Source organism: Etheostoma spectabile, chromosome 12 (assembly GCF_008692095.1).
Source record: "Etheostoma spectabile isolate EspeVRDwgs_2016 chromosome 12, UIUC_Espe_1.0, whole genome shotgun sequence".
NCBI classification, from domain to species: Eukaryota; Metazoa; Chordata; class Actinopteri; order Perciformes; family Percidae; genus Etheostoma; species Etheostoma spectabile.
Genome location: NC_045744.1, coordinates 4,610,296 through 4,630,432, shown reverse-complemented (window position 1 = coordinate 4,630,432; position 20,137 = coordinate 4,610,296). Strand labels below are relative to the sequence as shown.

The 20,137-nt window shown below is 43.6% G+C and overlaps 1 pseudogene; it reads left to right on the top strand.

Annotated features, from left to right (window-relative positions):
* LOC116698801 (contactin-associated protein-like 4) overlaps positions 1–20,137 on the top strand; it is a 421,932-nt pseudogene that overhangs the window by 319,788 nt on the left and 82,007 nt on the right.

The following is a 20,137-nucleotide window of genomic DNA, read 5'->3' as shown; positions in this document are numbered from 1 at the left end:
ACTATGTCCTGACTACTCCATAAAGCGCATGGGCATGGCTTATGGGACCCTAATTGGTTTTAGCCCTTGAGCACATTTTTACGGCCTCAATATATCCTATTTGCCATTTTGTAGTGGTGCCGAATTGCCCCTAAAATTTAATTTCACATAATCGTCCATGGAAAATGCCTACAATGCACAGCTTATTCGAGCATACAGACAATGTACATACATTTGTGTCCTCCCCGTATACCCTCAATGTTATGTGGCTTTTTTCCTAGATAGAAAGTAGCAGAAACGCCCGCGTGCGGAACTAAAAAAGGAAAAATCAAGGTTTTCCTTTTCTACACAGTATAAAATGCCATGTAACTATATACAAGAACATTTATTATTCTCCGAGCGCTCGGTTGTTTCAGGAACTGATAAAGTAGGTTTTTTTTTGTTTCCGTTGTTGACATGATGGTGGGTTAGCGTTGTGTTAGGGTTTATTCAAACACCCCGGTTGTGAGAAAACACTTAAATAAATCCTTAAAGACCTCGGTTCCGTTCTAAAAGCTGTTTAAAAGAATGCCAAATGCTCAGAGCAGTGCCAAAGGACCACAGGACAGACGGAACAGCGGGAAATTTAATAAAAGGTCTCCTCCACATCCTGCTCGCCCTCTAAACCCAAGACACTACCACATAATTAATATAAATAAATGACAAATCTAAAATATATCATATACACTGTACCATTAGAAAGAAACGGGGGAGGACGTTGTAAATAAATAAAATATATAGAGAGACAGCCAACAATAGTACACTAGCAAACAAGACGAGACAGAGACCAATTTCAATAAAACATGAAACAGAACATACGACCCTCACAGAGGAACACAGACCAGTTCATAACACTTCATCTCCTTAAATATGCTTTATTATCTAACGCCTTTACAGAGAAATCAGAACTAGTTGTCAAGCCCCAAACGTTTGATTATAATGTCGTTCAGTCCCTTCAGGCGTATGCTTCTTTTCAAACACTCCCCCAACTCCTACCTTTGATTGCTTACCATGAAATTTCTCAACCTCGCCAATCCTCAGTAGTTATGCCGCTTGTCTCGTGCCTTCTCCGCGGCGCTGTGGAGGAAGGTCTTGCATGGGAATACGAGGTCTACCCAACATGCTAACTCTTCATATTTTTGGATCACAGCTCCCCCAAATTTGGAACACGCTTAGTTTTCTGAATCCCAGATAGATTCTCTCGCATTCACTCTCTCTCTCTCTACCGGCCCAGAGATGAGATTACAAAAATGTAAATATGTTGTGTTCTGTTCTGTGTTTGTGGCCTGTGTGTAACCGTTGGCTCTGCAGGATTACTCACATGCAATATCTGTTGTGTGCATAGTTTATTCTGAACAAAAAAAGCACACAGGTCCTTTTGCAGTATTGTACGTAGAGAGTCCGTATTTAAGGCAAGTACTGAGTTCTTTTGATTCAAAGTCTCAGCATGGCTTGTTTACATTATTAGCCATCTTACCAACATTGTATTTATTAGTCCTTGATTTAGAAAGCCAACTCTCCATTGTTTGAATTGTTGAGCCACTGTGCTGGTTTGTATACATTGGGCTGTATAAGCCCTATCTCATTGTACACAGTGTCTTTAAGAGCCATAATCCTGCCTTGCCTTATAATGGCACTGACTCGCATTGTTTTGACTAATAAACCATGTTATTGCCCAGCCTGGCTTTATAATCCACACCATTGTTCCTTTCCATTCCATTTATTGCTGTTTTTATTGTATCTGCTAAACTCCATGCGCACAAATTTGTCGAGCTCAGGAAGAATGCAGAAAATCCGTCTTTCTTTGTGAAGTTTACAACAATTATTTTGCGTATTTGGAGAGTGAAGCCTCTGTATTTTGTGCGCATCGCTGTCTTCCGACTGATTGCCGACCCAGAGGTTCGCCTCCCTGCCACTGTGTTAGACCGAAGCGGCCTCCTGTACTATGATTTGAGGAGTTTCTTTGATCTTCGCTTCCATACCCTAGAATGCAGCCTGGCGTCATCATCCTTAGTACATAATGTCCGCTGTTTCCTGGCAGGTGAAGCCTACTTCTAATCTATGTTGACTGCTGTTCTTTGTGGTTTTTCCCGTCCTTGTCCTTTCTGCAGTGTCATACCAGTGCTTGTGTTGAGGTATTTTTCATTTACCTTTAATTAGTGGCCAGTATGCACTAAGTGATCCTAGTGTAACACAGATGTTTTTTACCCCTCGATCGTGGCCCAGACCGACCAATGCGCATTTGCTACCAGCCCATGAGGAACTAATATGTTTAAAAGTCCATGTTATGGGAATTTTCATCTTTATAGGTGTTTTTAACTTTCAATAGGATCCCTTAGGCCTGCTTCGGGTCGCCCTGGACTAGACAGGTGATAGTGTAAGCTAAGCCCTGGGTATGCCTCTCTGCCTTTGATCAAATGAAAGCTCAGATGTGCCGATCGGAATCTCACCAGGTTACCTCGCCTTTCTCTGATTTGCCAACCTAGAATTGGCCCCCCCAATGAGTACGCCCCATACTGGGCAGTTTTGCATTTGATCCTTACTAAGGCAGCTCACTGTGGGGCCTGGCTCTAGGGCTGTAATTCCGGCCCAAGGCTGAATTTTTGGGAAAGAACTTCAGAACGTATTAGGGGACCACTAAGGTCTATACAAAATAGACGTCCGAGAGTATTAGCGACCACTAAGGTTCTTATAAACGAGACTTCAGATAAGTATTAGGACCACTAGGCCATCCCAAAAGAGACTTCAGAATACCAGTATTAGGGCCACTAAGTTCTTAACTAAAAGATCCAAAGTGACTTTAAGCAACAAAGACTATGTTTTCTTTTGTTTTTGTTTTTAAATATTGTAATTTAAAGATGTTGGTTTTGTCTAAATTATGTTCCAACTTGCTAAGGTCGTATATGTGCGGTTAATAGAGGGAGATCATGCCTGAAACCTCAACCTTTAGAACTTGATAACATGCAGTACACCTGCCAAAACGATTGGAGTATGCCTCCCCCCCCCAGATCTTCCATATAATGAATAGCACAGAATATCATATACAGTTTTTTTTAAAAGCCCAATGTAAGATCCTTCCTTTGTGGTGTCGTTTTGATTTTAACTTCACAAAGTTTTCATATCACAGTGGAAACGACATTGTAATTAGTATGTTATGTTTATTTTATATGCTTGCACAGATGTGGTCTTTTATTTGGGGGGTGTTGGGGAGCTTTTCAAGCCTTCCATTTTGCTATGACAGCAGAAGACATGAAAGGGGAGAAAGACAACGCAGCAAGGGCTGCAGGTCGGGAGTCAAACCTGGACCCGCTGCGTTGAGTCGTAACCTCTATATATGGGCGCCTGCTCTACCAACTGACTATCTGGGTGCCCAAGATTTGGGTCTTTTTTTCCGTGGCAAAATCAACAAAACCATCTTTCTAACTGTCCATACACTGTTTTTGTGTTGTTTTTGATCATTTCTCGGATCTCCATCTCGCCCACCTCACTTCTCAGATCGTCCTTACTGTTTTAGAGACAATATTTTCACGTTTTCCCGTCCAGACTTGAATTCTCTAACTGGGTGTCGAGGCTGTGCGTCAGACATGTGTTCAATTGTCACACAGCTTGTGTTGATTTCTTCTTTCGATTTTTTGCTTTCCAAGCTGACGTCTGAGCGTGCCACATGCATCAACCTTTGATATTACTTTGATACTGATGTTTTCCACCTTGCCTCTTCCAATGTGCTTTACACACTCTGTGCAGGTTTCATGCTGAACCCAGCTGTTTGCTGTTTGATATAAGGTCCTTGAGGTCTTAACTTAGAGGGGAGTTTATCTTTTGGATTCCTGTGATGTTTATCTTTGAAGCTACGCCGTTACCTCTGTAAGTGTATCTTGTAGGCAGTATCCTCTATTTGATGTGCAGAGTGTAATCCCATGTTGGAGCTGAAGAACACATGAGAGTATTATTAAACCCTCCCCTCCTCTGATACCATCCCGATAGATCGTTTGGTTTTTCTAGTGACCTTTCCTTTCCCCGGTTGTGTGCTTTGATCCAGATGGTGTCCTCATGGATCTTTTTCCCGGTCACCTTGTCCTTTGCCATGGTTTGAACTTTTAGCGTTGTGAAAGGTTCCCCTGGTGTTTGCACACACAGAGTTGCAAAGGAGGAGTGTTTTTCCGTGTATCCTTTGAGTAAAGTCCCTAAGCTACCAGAACAACCAAACTACAACCACGCCACCGGATTGACGCGCAGAAGAACTCATGGACGGAGAGGCTCTTGCTCAATTTTACCATCAATGGCATTCTCTCGGTTAAGACTGTACCGGTGACTAGCTCAGGTAGATTGCAGTATCTCTTAGCTATAAACACAAGCTATCAGTCATACCAAGGGGACTTCTGCACAATGATCCAGGTTATCGGGTCCGTAGAAAAAAATAGTTAGCAGTTTGTGGATTATCTTGCAAACCTTGCTTGATTTCTGGAAAAAGCTTGTGGATGAGTTTGTCCATGTATTTTTGGTCAGCATCTAGTTCCATGATTATGGAGAGAATGCAGACATCCCTACGCCCAGACCATCCCACACTGGTCAACTCAGAATCACAACTATAGTAGATTTATTAATAGCTAAAAGTCAGGTAATAGGGAAAATTGTCGTTTTGATTTGGTGTTAAACTGTCCCTTCAAACGGATGTACGAATTTCCAGAAATGGATGACTTTTACAAAGATTGTTAAGGACTAACTTTTCCGTCTGGCATCTCCGCATGATTTATTGGAAGGATTAGTGAATGTCCTAAAGAACATGATGACCTTATTTTAAGTATATGGTCATGCTTCAAAGTGTGGTGACTTGTGGTGGCGTTTTCAGATGGTTTGCCCATCACAATTTAATTATGTTTTTCATTACATACCAAGCTGAATTAATTACAGGTCTTGGTTGAATTTGAATGCAAATTGTGGTCTACTAATGTATAGTACCCAGTTGTTGCCATAGACGAGTTCTGTCAATTCTGCAGGACAGCTATCGACTCAATCGCGAAAAAGTGGGATATTTTATCCCAAGTGGACACGCTTAGCTAGCGCAGTTGCAACATGTTTTAACGTTAACTTACAGGTGTGTCATCATGCAGCGGCTGTCCCAAAAGGAAACCATATGAATGAAGACATAAACGGCCAACATAAATATTCCCAAGAAGTCCCACGGAAACGGAAATGTTCAGTTTAATGTGAATTAGAGCAGCAAGCCGATCGTCCCGCTAGCTACTGTTGTGTCAGTTTCCCGCAGTGACTAAAACTAGCTGGTCTTTGCCCCACGTCAGCACCCACTAAAATAACTTCCTTCCCCTCCTGTCAGGGGTGTTGAGGTAATAGACGAAGAGTGCATTAAACAGTGTTACAGATCTGGCAATTGCTACGAATGCATGAATTCCACAAGACTATTTTTATTTAGCGGAAGCAACAATCGATTTAAAGAATCAATAATCTCCTATTAAATCAATATTTTGTGTCAATTATTGATTTTAGTTGGTAAGTATCCATGTATAAGCGATATGTTATAGCGAATACATTCCCTTCAGCGCTGATTCCAACCTGAACACCCTGTCGGGTTCTAAAAAAAATTTCGCTATAACAACCGCCTCACTCTCCATTAGCCCTTACTAATTATACAGAAAAATAGGTGTTATTAGCTGGATTACACTATGACACTGATTCATAATAAAAAAAGGCATTTACATAAGTCGAGCATACTTAAGTAAGTTTATATTAGTGTGGAGTTAGCATTAATTTCCCTTGCAGGATTAATAAAGTATAAGTATTATTATGATTATTATATTAGTAGTATGTTAGTGTAGTCATGGTCACCCCTATGATTGGTTTTTCCATTTCCAAGCCATTTTGTTTGGCATTACTGTATTTAGTCATTCAGTTTCCTGTATAAATTCTCTTTCATTGTGTCGGTCAGAGGAAATGTTGATGCAAGTTTCATATCCTTTGTTGGCTCCTGGTTCAATAATTCATGGCAGCCAATGAAGATCAGAGAGTGGAGGGCTGAGGAGATTCGAGCGTGATCTCGGTGATTTATTTGTGTGAAGCTGTCTTCGACCAATAAGAGTTGTCAGCTTCAAACTTCAACAGCAAAGATTGTGCGCTCCGAACACAATAAGAGTTTCGTTCGATCTGTGTCTTTGCAGAAATAGAAGGTGTATGTGAACGAGAGGTTGCATCTCAGTCGGAATATACATGTTGGAACACGCGAGGATCTTGTGTAGCTGAAACATTCAACAAAAAGTGAGCATCCTGTTTTGCTGCAGTCCTGTTAACAGGCCATCAGCCCCTGGCCGTGAGCATCCAGCGTGGCTTAGAAAGACTGACAGCTGATGAAACTATCTGGTCCCCGATTCAGTTTGGCACCTACAGCTTGTTGCCTCAATGCCGTTTCATCGTTGTATCATGTCATGAGAAGATTGTTGAGTTTTGAGAGCTGCTAGGGGAGCATCGTCGAAGTGTGGATCTGCAGAACATTACAGAGGAGGAGACTATACCACTATAGAGAAAATAAATACAGACTTTACACATGAGAATGATAGAAGTGCTGGGACAAGGGAGGGTGATTGTGTGTTAAAGTAGATCCTTGGCTAAAAACATTAAATATTTGTCACATGTTAGTGTGGGTGGCGCTGGTTTTGGCTCGTCGCCCGGGGGTCCTAAAGTGTGATGCTAATATTTATATCACAACCATCTTTTTGTGTGTATCAAACAAAAATGTGATGCGGACCAGCGTCCTGTAGATTGCTGTTGACCCAGGAACGGTGTGTATCTGGCAAAAGTTATTTTGATTTAACATGAAACTTAGAACGTGTGGTCTATATATTGAATATGAGCTGCCCCCTACACCTACCACACCCCTGACCCAGACCATGGCCCTTTTCATACCCTGAGACCATTTTAGCTAGACTCTCTTGAGATGTATCCATTGGGAACTCAGCAAAGAGCTCTGTTTTAATTGGGTGATTGGTGTGCCCCACCCATATGCTTAAACCACACCCCAGTTAATTAATCCTATCTTCAAACTATGAATCACAACAAACCTTGAATGGACTGATAACAGGATTTGTCCGGGGGAACGCAGCATAAGCCATTACTCTCCGAAGGTATGAGAAAACTGTCTAACCACACCTAGGGGATGTGAACCACAAGGCCAACTGTCCCAATTGCAACTTTGAGTGCCACACCTCCGCCACTCAACCATCCTTAATGATACAAAATGTTGTTGCAACTGGTTACTGATTCCTTAGAGCATTCCGATCGCAATACACATCTTATATTTTTACCGACGAGAAAAGCTATTGTCCTCAGCCATAGTATTCAACCTTTGTGGTTTTTCTTCCCATCAAACCATGAAAAAAGCCTTTGGTACTGTTTTTTGCACTTTGTTACGCCTTTTCCAACTTTTTTTGTCCTTTTTTCAATTTTGTGGTTGCTGTTTTGTTTGATGTTTCTGGTGTTTTTTGATATTTTTAATTTTCAATGTTTCAGCGGTTATTTTTATACTAGATAAGGCCCCTCTTTTTGTGACAACAATTTTACAGAAACGGGTCAAATTTTACCCGAGGATAACATAAGGGTTAATAGACTATAGATTGTAACACATCATTGTGTGGTAGAGAGGTTATTTTTTTTCCCCCCACAATTCATGTTAAGACAAATTTAATTGTAACAAAGAGCAGACTGTCACTGGGGCCAACCCTGGACTAAATCCGAACATTATCTTCCAACTTTAGGAGTAACATTGTATACTCATACCAGGAGTGGAACCCACTAGGCCAATTGTTTATTGCATCTTGAAGTGCAACACACTTAACCACTCGGCCTCCTGGTGTTGTAAGCTAACTGGCAAAAAACAATCTTGTTACCTGGCACATTAGATATTGTTACTAATAAATTAGCTTGCACTGACCTTCATAGTAGCCTAATTGGTTTTAGCCAATGAAGAACAGGTTTGACGGCCCGCATATATACAAAAAAAAATTCACAAATATTGGCCCCCAGTTTTTTCGATCTTCACCAGATTTCATGCATCTATTAGCTCTAAATCATTGTGACCATATTCTCAAATTTTACCTTCACAGCTTTCCCAAGCGGAAGCAGACATTTTAACTATGCCTTTTTCATGTGTGTTTACACTTCTTTCAAACTCTCATAGCGGTGATTTAAATCTTCTTAATCTTCTTAAATCTTTGTATCTGTGGATGCTCATGCTAAAAGGTTACCCAAAGAATTTTGGTCTAAACTTTTCTCAACAGAAAGCTGCATTATCTTGGCACTATTATTCTAATTGCCCCGAACTTGACAACAATTCTGATGTTCTGATTGGCCCATCAACCAGACAGAACTGTCACGGGAACCTAGCAGTCAATCTGAAACTAGCATAAGACATTCATCTTTGTCAATTTACTTGAAACAGTCTACTTATACCAGTAGTGCTTTGAACCACGAGAAATAGATGGCTGTTGAACAGGAACGGTTGTATCTTCGCAAAGTCACTCAATCATGAATTTAGAATAGTGGGTCTAATATGTGATATTGACGAGCCGTCCCCCTACATTATAGCCCACCCATGTAAAAACAGACCACGCCCCCTTTTCTAACTTGAACTGTTTTTAGCTAGACTCTTGTGAGAGGGATCATTGAACTCAGCATGAGCTCTTTTTTATTGGTGAGGGTTTGCCCCCCCCATATGCTTAATCCAAGCCCCTTTTACTTATCCTAGCTCAACACTTCGCAAACCCGCAAAAAACATTCAGGGGCACCGATGTACTCATGTTTTTCCATAGAATACAGGGAACGCCTAACTCTTCCAGGGAGCTGGATTTGAACCAACGAGGTACTGTCCCAATTGCAACTTCGATCCAACCTTAACCACTCGCCATCCTGAAAGGTACAAGCTCTAAATGGCAAAGATAAATGGTGTGTACTGACACACTGGTAATGGTTATCCTTAAGAGCCTCCAATCGCAATACACATCCTTGGTACCCATGTATTGTGAGAAAGGCTTCCGTCAAGCATATCGTCCCAGCTTATTATTTAAATGTAATAATGATTGTAAAAAAAAATCTTAGTGTTGATAAGGTTTTTTTTTTAGCCAAACACATTCGTGTTGACTCCCATCTATGTGCTGATCAGCCCATCATCACAGAACCGAACTTTCCCTGGAAACCACCGTAAATGTGTTGACTAGTAGGCTAAGTAGATATTTTTATATTTTTTTCCCTCCTTACACTTCTCTTCTTAATCCGGCTTAGTCCTGTTTGGCTATTTTCTCATTTTATAACAGCTGTATTTCCCTTTCTGCAAGTATATGCTTTCACCTCCCTCGTTACTTTCCTTAGAAGCTGCTGCTACATTGGGTGAAACATATAGCGCATGCTCTTCTCAATTCTGCTCAGTAAATCTGTGATTGATACCGTGGTCTATTGAGGAAGCCGTGAACGTGCACTTATCCCAGCTACTACAACCTGGCTGACGTAGCTTTCACTTGGTTCATCCTGGCTCGGCAAACGTGCAGTCAGCTGCGCTTTTCACCTCATCCTGGATATCTTTATCCTACTTTCTGCAACGGCACCTGGTAGTTAGCTTAGCACTACATTGCAAAAACAAAACTTGGTTACCTAGTGACTGATCCACTCCATAAAGAGAGGGGCCCAGCCTTGGGGACCTATTGTTTTTACACCTTAGCAAATTTTTGAAGAATTATACTATAGATATACATATTTTACTGTTGGGTATGAGTTATTTTTTGGTTCTGCCCCTAACATCGCAGAACTGTCACTGGAACACAGTCATGAATTAAGATCTTACAACTTACACTGATCGTCACAACCTATTTGGAAACATTCTAACAGCATACCGAGTGGGATTTGACCCCACTAGGACAACTGTCCATTGCACTGATGCAACGCCTTAACCACTTGGCATCCGATTGATGTTGGCTTAATTGGCAATTAGACAAATTTGTTAACTGGCACCTATAGTCTGATTATTTCATAAAATAATGGTCTGGCCTGTAAGACCCCCAATTGGTTTTACTCTTGAGCACATTTTTGAGGTCCTCAATTTATAGAAAAACTCACATAATTGGCACCCACATAAACCGCTGGGAGGGTTGCAGGTCTGTACAGTGATTTGGCCCATACCCTGTAAGCCCGGTGATCCTAATGCATGGAGGCATTAACTTATACATAGTTGGTTCTGATCTTGTTAGCTGACACACGGTTACTTATTACTTGCTAAAGAGCATCTAATCGCAATACACATCTACAAATGCAATTGTACCCATGTATGTAAAAGAAAGATTCCGGACAACAACATATTGTCCCAGCCATCATACTAAAGTATACTCCAAACACCTTGTGGTTTGTTGGTCACGGGTTCTTTTTTTTATTCCACACATTCGTGTCAAGTCCCAATCTACTTTTCTGATTTGGCCGTCAACCGGGAACAGAAATGTCCCTACAACTCGGAACACATTATTCCTCTGAACTAAATATAATGTGTTATGTTATGTTTTATGTTATGTAATTGGCCTACAGGACCATAATTGGTTTTTAGGCCCTTTAGACATTTTTGACGTCCTCAATATATACAAAAACTCACAAAATAAAAAAAAATATTGTCACCCACATACACACAGCTTTACGAATTGTACGCTATTTGGCCCATACCTGTAGCCTTTGTACCCTAAGCATGTGAGGCATTACTTGACATAGTTTGTTCTGATAATCACCAACTTAAAGCACATATTGCTCTAGTCATTGTGGGACATCTCATGTCCATTTACCTTCATTAGCCTCTGTCCCAACGGAAGGCAGACATTTTTCATTAGGAGTAAAAATGTTTTTTGATCAAACAGAAAGTTGGAAAAAAAACATTATCTTGAGACTATTACTTTGCTTCCCCAAAACTTGCCAAACAATCCGATGTCTGATTGGCCACAACACAAGCACAACCTGTCACTGGGAATGCGCCGCCAGTTCGAACTAGGCATACGACACTGTCTTCACACTTATGTCAAGTAATCTAGAGAAGTCAAGGAGTGGATTTGAACCCACAAGGACAACTGTCCATTGCATCTTAAGTACAACGCTTAACCACTTGGCCATCCGGCCTGGACGTAAATTAAATTGGCAAACCAATTTGTTGCCTGGCACACTAGCTACTGATTATTTCCTAAAGAAGGGAAATGGCTTCTGTGACCCTAATTGGTTTTGCCCTTTAACACATTTGTGAAGGACTCAATAATATAGGAAATGCAACAAAATTGGCCACCCCCAAAACACCTGGGAGGTTTGAGGGTCTGTCCAGAGATTGCCCTACCTGTAAGTGGTGGGCTGTAATGTGCTCCTAGCCCACTAATGCACCTAACTTGGACTAGTTTTTCTGACTTCTCCAGATTTTTATGCACCTATTGTCTGAATCGTTGTGGAAAATTTCCCATTTACCTCATTAGCTTGCTAAAACCAGAGATGCGGACATTTTTTATTATTATAACTCATACCATGATTAGGAAATGATTTTAACTTCTCAGGAGTTGTCCAGGTGAATAAACATAATCCATCTCGCTGGAACGTATGAGAAAAGTTTAACTCATACAGGAGAATGGTTTTGAATCCCAGGACAACTGGTCATTGCAACTTAGTGCACACCTTAAGCCCACTCAGCCTCCAGATGATAACATATCTCTAGATGGCAGGAAAATAAAAAATGTTGTTACCTGGTTACTGATTACTCCTTGAAGAGCATACCATTGCAATACACATCAAATTGGTACCCAGGTATTGGGAAAGAAAGTATTCCGGACAAAAGCCTGTTCTCCAGCCTAGTATTTAAAATATAGATGTAAAAACAGCAAGTTTGGTAAGTGGTTATTTTTTTTCCTACCAATTCAAGTCCAAATCTACTGTGCAAAGGAGAGCAGAACTGAACACACTAATCATCGAACTACATGGACAATTATTCTTCTCAACTTATGAAGGAAACAGTCTAACTGTTACCATGTATGGGATTTGACCCACGAGGACAACTGTCCATTGCATCTTGAGTGCAACGCCTTACCACTCAGCCCATCAGCATTAAATTGGCATAAACAAAATGTTGTCAACTGACTCACTAGTTACTGATTACTTTAATAAAGACATAGGCCATTGCCTATGGAACCTAATCGGTTTTAGCCCATGAGCACTTTTTGACAGCCTTTAACATATTACCAAAACTCACAAACATCTGGCAACCACCTAAACACCCGGAGGGTTGCAGCGTTTGGCCCTGTCCCTGTACCTGTTACCCTAATGCATGGAGTCATTAATAGACTAGTTGTTTCTTGATCTTGTTAACTGAACACTGGTTAATGATGACTCCTTCAAGAGCATCCAAACGCATACCCATCAAATTGGTACCCAGTATCGTGAAAGAAAGGAATCTGGACAAAAGCATATGTCCAGGCCTAGTAATAGATTTAAAAACATCTTAGTGTTGGTAAGGGTTAGATTTTTTCTCCCCACATCTCTGTCGAGGGTCTCCAATCTAATGTGCTGATTGGCCATCAACACGGAACAAAATGTCACTCTCGAAACAAACTTAGTCAGTCGGACCTAAACATAATTTGTTAGGTTATGTGTTATGTTTGATATGCCTATGCGGACCCTAATTGGTTTTAGCCCTTGCCGACATTTTTGAGGTCGGTCTATCATATAGAAAACTACAAAATATTGGCCACCACATAAACACAGTTCTGTCAGGTATGATATCGACGATTTGCGCCCATACCTGTACGGGACATCCATAGCGCCCATATGCGGGGCTAAACTTAAGTCTCGATTACCGTTAATCACTATTGCTTGACATTTAAACTATTACACTTAGCCTCCTATCCAACCGGAAGTCACCATTTTCTGAATTATGCATTTTTCATGTGTTTACCTTCTTTTAACTCTCATCAAGATCCGCTGATTTAAATCTTCTGTGATCTTTTACGGAGTATCTGTGGACGCTCAGACTGAAAGAGTTCCAGCAAATGACCATTTTTTGTGTACTAACAAACGTGCCAATGAGCAACCAGCGTCCCGTAGAGTTAGTTGAACAGGAAGGTTGTATCTTGGCAAAAGTTATGCCAATTTACATGAAACTTAGTGTGTGGTCTATAGGTCATATTGAGCCTCACCCTAACTCTAGCCACCCCGTATTAACAGACCACCCCCCCTCTCAACCTTGAACTGGTTATGCTAATGTCTTGTGAGTGGTAGATTGAACACAGGCAATCTGTTTTTAATTAGTGATGGTTTAGCCCGCACACTAATGCTTAAGCCACCCCACCAATTTAATTACCTAGCTCAATAATTTAATCAAATAATGGATTGTACCATGTGAACTAAGCATATACCTCATTGCTTTCTTGAATGATTAGAAACAGTCCTAATCATCAACCAGGAGTGGATTTGAACACACAGCGAACATCCTGTCTCATTCATCTTTGAGTGCAACGCCTTACCACTCTCAGCCATCGCTGTGTTGTTAATTCGCGCTAAATAAGGCAAAATCAAATGTTGTTACTTACAAACCCAGTTCTTTTACTACAGCTAAAGAGCATGGTCATGGTCTAGGTACCCAGAATGGGTTTAGAGCCCTTGAGACACCATGTTTGAGATCCCAGTAATTAACGAAAACCTCACAATATTGCCACCCACATAAACACGCTTTGCGAGGACTAGTCAGCAATTTGGCCATACCTATAGCGTGGCCCATAGCGCCTCCTATGCGTGGAAGCATTACTTGGGACTAGTTGTTCTGAATTTAACACCATGATTGCATGCACTATTTGCTCTAATCATTGTGTCCCTGTTCGCATTTACCTTTATTAGCTCTGCCCACCAGAAGGCGCCCTTTTTTGAATTAGGCATTTTTTCATGTTTTTTACCTTCTTTTTGAACTCAATCAAGGCTGGGATTTAAATCTTCTAAATCTTTTGCAGGTATAATCTGTGGAGCTTCATCAGAAAGTTATTCCAATAATTTTGATAGCCTAACAAAAACGCGCATGTGGACCAGCGCCCGTAGATGGCTGTTGCAACAGGAAGGTTGGATCATGGCAAAGTTATCCAATTTTACATAAAACTTGAACTTGTGGTCTATATTGTATTCAGTCATCCCCCTATACTCTGACCACAACCCTTACACAGACCACACACGCCTTTCTAACTTTGAAACCTATTTTTAGCTAGACCTTGTGAGTGTCAGTCATGTCCTCATTATGAATTGGCTGGGGGGGGTGTGTGTGTTACTGTGTTATTGGTTCTTTCTGGTGAATGGTGTGGGGCTTAGCTCACTCTCCTGCAGACTGATTAGTCAACATATCTGATTCATATCAGCTCTTTCTGTGTTTGCTTATATGATTTCTGCATTCTCCTCAGTCTTTGCCGGATTTTACGTTGTATACTTGAGAGGAGTTGGTTCGTGTTTCTTTACCTGCCTGCTACGCTTAAGAAGACATTCTGCCTGCTTCACTGCCTGATTGTCTAGGCCTGCCACCCAGTTGTCTTCCTGGGCCTCACCTGGTCCTGCACTGCACTTCAATAAACTTTATAAAAGACCTTCCATCTTGCCTGCTTCTGGGTCCTGTTAAACTCTATCTGACAGTAACAATCCGGCCAAGTATGGACCCGCGGACTTTATGCGCAGTCCACACATGCAGTTTCAGTGCAAGAATTCACATCTCGGACACACAGTCCATCTCTCAGGGAGATTAAGGATGGGCTGGGCAACTTACCGCTGAACGTCACGGGGCTGCGTACTCAGCTATCCGATACTGCAGCATCACCACCGGATCCCACGCCGCGTCTCCCACCCACCCGTCACACTGCCAGGTCGTGCAACCGTGGTTTCCGCACGCCGAACGGTATGAGGGATTTTTGGGAACTTGTCGACCATTTCTGATGCGTGTGATTTTTGGTTTTTTGAACAACATCCCCGCCCCTACGTCTTGGACAGATCCAGCAGGCTGTGCTTTTTTTATTGGGCTGTTGACAGGTGTGCTCTTCAGGTGGGCCCTCCGCTGTATGGGAGAAGCAGTCCACTCCTAACTCGTCCTAGCGACACCTTCTGCTCTGAGCTATGCAAGGTTTTCGACCAGCCGTCAAGTGGTCCTGACCTCTTCCACGAGGTTGCTTTTCTCTTCGCCAGGGGCTCAGAGTGTAAGACTGAGTTTCGCCGTGGATTTTCCGCACGCGGGCCGAGGGAGCGGCGGGAACGGGTGCTCTCCAAGCGGCTTTTTCCAAGGGTCTGAGTGAGGTATAAAAGAGAATTAATCTCTTATCCCGAACCTGTGATTTGGAGCAACTAGTCTTCTCTTTCTATTCGTCTTGACAATCGGCCTTCGGAGCGTCGGAGGTCCCAAAACCTGCACAAGGGGTGACGTCACCCGCACCGACCTCTGCCTTTTCCGGAGACCGCTCGCCCAGGACCCCCACTCTGATTACCGCTGTGCTTCTCCTTCTAGAGAGGAGCCTAGCAGCTTGTGTCGCAGCTCTGGACGCCATTGGAGCGCCAGCGCCGCATCTCTAATCAGTGTTGTCTGTATTGTGGCCAGTTTTGGACACTCCTGGTATCCTGCCCCCGACAATCAACAGGCAACAGGCAAGCTCTCTAGATGGAAGAGAATCCTAGCGAGTAGACAGCTATCCCTCTATCTCCTCGTCCACGCATCCGTCCAAACACGCACCCTCACTTACCAAGGTCAGTCTAGTAGCCTTTTAGGTCACCTTATTGATTCTGGCGTCATGAAATTTTCACTTGATGAAGTTTTGTCGAGCAGTTTAAAGAGCCCCAACTGTACTACTGATAAGCCTATTGACGCTAAATGCCTGATGGGTAGTTTCTGGCCCGGTGGTCCGCACTTGTTCCAGTTAGGTTACAATTATGCAGGTAACCACATCGACAGATAGTTTTTTTTGTTATTAGTCCCTCCCGTTGTGCCCCAGGCTGGGCCATCCCTGGTTGGTTCACCATAACCCAACATTGACTGTCCACCTCAGATCATAGGTGGAGTTGGAGCTGTTTACCTCTGCACCCCCCATCCGTTTTCATTCAGGTACGGCACTGAGAACCAGACTTATCTATTTTCCTCTTGATTACATGACCTTAAGTGGTCTTAAGCAAACAACAAGCCCTCTTCTTTACCCGCCTCACCGTCCCTAACAACTGCTCTATTGAGTTATTGCCTGGTTCTCCTTTCCGGGGAGTCGCCTCACAACCTATCCAAGCCCTGAACCAGGGACTATGGAAGACTACATCAAGGATTCGCGGCAAGCTGGTCATTATTTTCGTCCCTCCTCATCTCCACTGGGAGCCGGTTTTTTCTTGTGGAAAGACAGATGGTACCTCAGCCTGCATTGAGTTCATAGTCCTCAATAACATTACGGTAAAGACAAATACCCAATGCCTCTCATGACCTCTGCTTTTGCTCTCTACAGTGATCACATTGTTTTACGCTGGACCTAACGCAATGCCTATCACCTGGGTTCGCATTAACGAGGGAGACGATTGAAGACGCCTTTAACACGCGCTTGAACCCTTTTGAATATCTAGTCATGCCGTTTGGACTTAACCAACGCCCCTCGCAGTCTTCCCGAGCATGGTTAATGATATCCTCAGGACATGCTCAACAGATTTGTGTTTTGTGTATCTTGATGATATTTTTCTCTTTTCCAGGGATCCAGCAGAGCACATCCAGCCAACGTTTCGTCAGGTGCTTCAACGCCTTTTGGAGAATCGTCTTTACGTAAAGCACGAAGGTGTGAATTCCACCCACCTACTATCACTTTTTGGCAATATAATCACTCAAGTGAGATAAGGATGGATCCATGCAAGTTGAAAGCAGTGGTAGAGTGTGCCTGAACCAGGAACAGGAAGCAGTTGCAAGAGGTTTTTGGGATTTGCTAATTTTACCGAGGTTTATTCGCAATTAAGCCGGTAGCTTGCCCCCCTGACGTTTCTCACCTCTCCTCTCGAACCTTCCCGTGGTCTACTACGACTAGTGCAGCTTTTTTCAAGACTTTAAAGAATGGTTCACTACAGCGCCCATTCTGGTCCAGCCTGACTCCACTAAAACAGTATTTGTTTGTTGAAGTCGATGCTTTCGGACCTCGTCATTGGTGCTGTTTTCTGTCTCAGCGGGCCTACTGATGACAAGATGCATCCTTGTTCTTTTTTTCTCCCGTCGCCTCTCTTCCCCCAAAGGAACTATGACGTGGGTGCGACCAGGAGCTGTTGGCAGTCAAACTGTCCGCTGGAGGAGTGGAGCCCTGTTGGAAGGGGCTTGAGTATCCATTCCGTGGTGTGGACTGACCATAAGAATTTAGAGTATATTCGTTCCGCCCGACTGCATTCCCGACAGGCCATGTGGCGTTTGTTTTTGGTTGTTTCCATTTCACACTGACATACTCCTGGTTCGCTCGCAACGTCCAACCTGATGCCTGTCCGCGCATTCCGTTAATTGACTGTGATTCTGCACTCTGATACCATGAATTCCCAGCGCCTGTGTTATTGGAGCGATCACCTGGAGGATTGAGGAGGAGGTCATGGCTGCGCTCCGTGAACATCCTGCCAGGTAACGGCCCTCGGGTTTGTCCATTTTGGTGCCTTCTTCCCCTGAGATCTGCGGTTTTTGCTATGGGCGCATTCCTCTAGACTCACGGAGCCATCCTGGAGTCTCTCGTTCTCTTGTGTTTTCCTTCGCACAAGGGTTCTGTGTCCCACGATGGATGCGGATACACCAGGACATTTGTGGCTGCTTGTCCTGTGTGTGCCTGCCTAGAACAAGGGGTCTAACCGGCCGGCGCCAGCCTCCTGCGACCCCTATTCATTCCTCGCCGTCCTTGGTCGCACCTGGCTTTGATTTTGTGACTGGGTTCCTCCATCTGGGGTCATACGAGCCATCCTTACGGTGGCCCGACAGATTCGCCAGTGTGTGCTCAATCCCTCTCCTAAATTACCTTCTGCCAAGGAGAACTGGCAGAGGTTCTTGTCCGTATGTGTTCCGGATCACGGGCTCCTTTAGATATGGTGTCCTGACTCGTGGTCTACAGTTCATCTCTGCGTCTGGAAGGGGTTTTGCTCTGCTCTGGGGGCTTCTGTTCGTTTATCTTCCGGTGATCACCCTCAAACCACTGGCCAACAGAGCGTGCCAATCAGAAGATGGAGGCACACTTCGCTGCCTGTTTCCATAATCCCACCAAATGGGCTTCTCAATTTCGTGGTCGCGTACGCTCACACACTCTGCCGACTGCTGCTACAGGTTGTCGCCGTTCCGTTTCTTTATGGATACAGCCTCCTCTGTTGTCCCTCCCCCGGAGAAGGCATCGCTGTTCCCTCGCCATCTCATGTCCGGCGTGTCACCGGACCGTGGCATCGGCCCGCCCAAGCTGTTTGAGGTCCTCGGCTCATAACCAGCACCAAGCCAATCGCCGTCGTATCCTCCCCCAAGTACTCTAAGGGGATAAGGTATGCTGTCCGCCAAGGACTTGCCTTTAAAGACTGTTTTCCGCAAGCTCTCTCCGAGGTTCCCTCGGGCCTTTTTGTGTGGAGAGGCTTATAACCCCGTGGTGGTCCGGCTGAAGTTGCCCTGCTCCATGAGGTCACCCCTCCTTCCATGTGTCCCTCCGTCAAGCCTGTTGCCGCTCTGCCCCTCTGCTCCCTCCGCCGCCTCCGGCTCCTCCGCCCCGTTTTCGTCGTGTGGAGCGGGTGTACCTGTCCGCAGCCTGCTATACTCCCCCGTCGTGGCTGTGGTACTCAATACTGGTGCCTGGGGAGGGTTACGGTCCATAGGATAGGCGCTGGTTCCTCGCTTGCAGATCCTGACCGCTGCTCTTGTCATGGCTTTCTCGTCGTGTTCCCCCTGAGCGGCCGTCGGGGTGGTGGGGGTACTGTCGGATGTCTCAATTATGACTTGGCTGGGGGTGGGGGGTGTGGTTGATTGCTGTTATTGGTTTCTTTCTGGTGAATGGGTGGGGCTAGCTCACTCTCTCTGACAGACTGATAGCACACCTATTCATATCAGCTCTTTCTGTGTTGCTTTTATATAGAACCTTGCAGTTCTCCTCATTCTTTGCCGATTGTTACGTTGTATACATGTGGATAGGACTTGTTCTTGTTTTCTTTACCTGCCTGCTACTCCATACGAAGGACATTCTGCCTCTCTTCTACTGCCTGATGTCTAGCCTGCCACCCAGTTTGTCTTACTGTGGCATCACCTGGTCCTGACTGCAACTGCAATAAACTTGTAAAGACCTTCCATCTTTGTCCTGCTTCTGGGTTCTAGTAAAACTATATCTGACCGTGAGAGGTTTCATTGACTAGAAAGAGTTTCTGTTTATTTGTGATGTTTGCCCCGCCCCATATGCTTAAGCCAACCGCCATATTTATTATGCAGCTCAATACTTTTAAACCACAAAAAACATTGGTGATTGAAACCAGAAGTTCTCCTGTGAAATTAGCACATAATTTACTCGCATGACTTAATGATTATTGATACCAAACTAAATACCAGGAGTGGGATTTGAACCCACGAGGACATCTATCAATTTCATCTTGAGTGCAACGCCGTATCCCCTCGGCCTATCCTGGTGATTTTTCGTTCAACGCCATGGCAAAAATCAAATGTTTTTACTTGACAACTAGTCCCTGACTACTCCATAAAGCGCATGGGCATGGCTTATGGACCCTCATTGGGTTTTAGCCCTTGAGCACTTTACTGCCTCAATATATACGAAAACCCGTAATATTGGCACCACACAAACACGAAAAAAAGCTTTTTTTTCACGAGAACCTCTACAGCCGTTGGCCCATACCTGTCATTGGGGGGGCTTTTTTTTTCCCCCCCATAGCGTTCCCTGTCATGGTAGGCCTTAACTTGGACATATTGTTCTGATCTTCACAAACTTAATGCACATATTGCTGCTAATGATTGTGGACATAATTTTCCATTTACCTCTAGTGCTTCAACCCACTTTTAGGCGGACATTTTTAATTATTTATTTACAGTGTTTTTACCTTCTTTTTCAAACTCCATAGGTTTTGATTTCAATCTCTT